At 34.5% G+C, this 3,686-nt stretch overlaps 1 long non-coding RNA gene across 1 annotated transcript; it reads left to right on the top strand.

The window, feature by feature from the left end:
* The first annotated feature begins 1,913 nt into the window (after positions 1-1,913).
* Positions 1,914-3,335, top strand: LOC147073054 (uncharacterized). The gene is made up of 3 exons (XR_015070498.1): positions 1,914-2,049; positions 2,707-2,859; positions 3,095-3,335. It is a non-coding gene; the product is annotated as an uncharacterized LOC147073054 (long non-coding RNA).
* The last annotated feature ends 351 nt before the right edge of the window (positions 3,336-3,686 follow it).

The following is a 3,686-nucleotide window of genomic DNA, read 5'->3' as shown; positions in this document are numbered from 1 at the left end:
AACACACTATAATTTTTATTGATTAAATATTGTAATTTGCTAAAATGCAATGCCAACTGGTAAAGTAGTACAGTGAGTAGGTATAGACGGTACTGGCAAAGGGTGACTTTTGGAAAGAGGTAGGCTGTGGAGATCAAAGAAAAAGAGCATACTTGTCAGGTATACTCATGGGAAATAAGACGATATTACTACTGATGAATAGGTACACGCTAATGTCAACATCACACTAAATCGATGAAATTTTAATAGCTCACTGACAATATAGAATTGGGCAATGAATATAAATTATGTATTTTGCAAATCGATCATTTGACAGTTGTAGTTGATTTGTGAATATCATCCATTTCCGATGTGATAAACATCTTTTTAAATGTCAGTGCTTTGTGAAAACAGTCTATTGAATTATGCGAATATATATTCCCCATAATCTTTGTGATTCTATTTAGACATGTTGATAATAAAACTTAATTATATCATTATACATCATCTTTTTTTACCTCAATGCAATGCTTAGCCGTTCTTCAGGCGAGATGGCTTCTCGATAGTTGGTATCACATTTTCGAATATCATGCGTGATGGCGTTCAATATGTCATCAAAACATTCGAAGTTCATTCGAAAATAAATGTAGAACCGCTTTTCGTCTTTGCGCAATTGAGGCATCAGAGTGTGGTATTCTCCATACCTTCTTCTCTCTACATTGATATCGTGAACCCATTTTCTTTTTTCCCTGAGAAGAAATTAGAAAGAAGGTAAATTAGTCGAAAATAGTTTATGAATTGGATGAAAATAAATAAAACACGTAATGGTGTGAATAGTCAAACCTGGCATTATCATCCTCTTCCAAGCATAGTAACAAAAACGCTTCTTCGTCATCCGATGATGAATACATTTTGTTTGTTTGTCAAGACTTGTCACTTTGACATTAGTATTTAGTCTATGGCTGCATCCAATGCTGACATCTTGTTTTCAGATAATTAAAATACACTTTACGCGAAGTGGGTAAAAGTTGTAGCAATTCTGAAAGCGCTATAGTGTACGTGTATTTTTCATATTTAATTCATAAAAATTATAGAATAATTGTCGTAAAATATTAATATTATTTACAATTTTTAAATCTGGCGCGTAAATAAAATTATTTAGTCTATGGCTGCGTCGCTGACGCTTTGGTGTGGGGCCAAGCGCGAAATTCGCATCAAATCCAAGCGGTAGCGACAGCGACAGCGAGGGCGTTGCGAATTCGCTGCGAATATTCGCTTTGGTTTGGGGGAGGCTTTAACTGTCAAATTTACGTATATTATCTATGCTGTCAAAGTCGACGGTTTTACTCGTCAAATTAATAATATACCTCGTTTCGTTGAACGTCTGTTAGCCAGTAGCAGAATGTAGAAAAATCTGAAGACTTATTGTCCTCGGACTTTTGGCTCGCCAATGGAGCGCTGGCATAAGAGTAATTTTATTCCAGAAGAATATCACAACTTTTACATGGAGCTCACCCATATTGAAAGATTCTAAAAAATACAAGCGGAGGATATCATTGATAGTAAAGCCTCCCCAAACCAAAGCGAATATTCGCAGCGAATTCGCAACGCCCTCGCTATCGCTGTCGCTACCGCTTGGATTTGATGCGAATTTCGCGTTTGGCCCCACACCAAAGCGTCAGCGACGCAGCCATAGACTAAATAATTTTATTTACGCGCCAGATTTAAAATTGTAAATATTATTAATATTTTACGCCAATTATTCTATAATTTTTATGAATTAAATATAAAAAATACACGTACACTATAGCGCTTTAAGAATTGCTACAACTTTTACCCACTTTGCGTAAAGTGTATTTTAATTATCTGAAACAAGGTGGCAGCATTGGATGCAGCCATAGACTAAATACATATACGAATGTCAAAGTGACAGTTGTGTGTTGACTAAATGTACACGTCTTCTGAATGCTTATTACACGCTGAAGATATAATGAGATGGCGTGCGACAAATTACATCGACATTTAATATAACCTTACTTTATAACAGGGCAAGATTGCCATGGCTCATAGGTAAGATAGATTTACTCAGTTTCATAACTGCACATATTATAAATAAGCATTTACCATGAAGGGTTAACAGGATTTGAAGGTAATATGCTATTGAAATAACATGTCTCCGTTATTTGAATTGTAGGTTTTGACTATTTTGCGTTTCTACGCAGAGGGAGCGTACCAAAAACGGGTAGGCCAAGTCTTCTGCGCAATGAGCCAGGCATCAGTAAGCAGATGCATAGGAAACGTGTCCGATGCTATAATAGCAGTGCTTAGTAATACTTACATACAGTCGCCATACAGCGCTGACAGTCTTTAGTGTTGTGTTGATACCCTCTGATCAATTTATACAATATTACAATGTACATGTCATGTAACTAGAGTAACTGCGCATAGACACAACAAGTAAATTACCTACTCAATAAAAATTTAACGGGAATATTATTTTGTGTCGGTTAAAATATTTTTTAATTTCAGACTTCAAGAAAGGGCAGGTTTCCCAAAAATCATTGGGTGCATTAACTGCACCCATGTGCGAATATACCCGTCAGACTTTCAAAAATGAGCGCAGAAAATTTTCTGTAAATGTGAAATTCGTAATAAAATCTATGTTGTTTCTGATACATTCATATTCATTACGTATAATATCATAACATGACATTTATTTTTATGCAGGTATCTGACATGTCTGACATGGACATTCTGGCAGTGAGTGCCAGATTTCCTTTGAGTGTTTGTGACCAATTCATATTTAGTGGATCGTTGGTAAAAACTGAAATGAAACATCTACAGAACGACAAGAATTGGGAATTTTGTTTTATTAGGGAAGTATGTTAAACTTTACTTTACTATGGCAGTACCAGTAACAAATATTTTTGTTTGGTTTATATTCATCCGTATTTTGTATAGGTACTTCAAAAGAATCAAAATTTTGCATAGGTATGAATATGATATTTAATGAAACAGTTTTTTAATTATTTAAATCCTGATTTCTAATATTTTTACAACTTTCAGTCGAAAACATATTCAAATTAACATACTGTGTATATTGAAATCATTCTAGTGCCACCATAGGCCAGCCAGACTCACTACACGGCTGCCCGCTGTTTGACCAGGGATGTGATTGAGTGTTTTTGGATAATGGACCACACCAGATCGCATAGCTACAGCAACAAATGCAAGACCAACCGTGGCTATACATACAGTATACATGTATATATTAAATATAATTTATGTATATTTATTTATGGCTTATACCTACACCAAAACAAAATATGTCACTTAACTGTACTTGAATATTTTTGCAGGATCATTCAATAAAAAATACTTGGTTTAGGTTAAGAAAGTTTTAATAATCATTTTTGCACAGAATACAAGAAAAATATTTATATAAGTAATTATTAGAATTACAATGAGCTTTAAAAGTAACACGATATTGTAATAAAATGGACAAATATGAAAAAAAATAACAATAAATTGTATATAGATAGGTAGACAGGGTTCAGATGATTCTGGCAGTGCAGGCGATTCATTTAGGTGTCAGTATTGTTACTTTCAAATGACAATAACACCGTTCCAATGTGATTCGGTCGTGCCAGAAGACTCTGTCCTTCCTCTATTTAGTAACCGGGCGTTTTACAACTTTAAATGAAAAT

The sequence above is a fragment of the Rhyacophila brunnea genome, unplaced genomic scaffold (assembly GCF_057557595.1).
Source record: "Rhyacophila brunnea isolate RB1 unplaced genomic scaffold, BYU_Rbru_1.0 scaffold_185, whole genome shotgun sequence".
NCBI lineage: Eukaryota > Metazoa > Arthropoda > Insecta > Trichoptera > Rhyacophilidae > Rhyacophila > Rhyacophila brunnea.
Note: the sequence above shows the minus strand (reverse complement) of the source record. Positions and strands in the feature narration are given on the sequence as shown.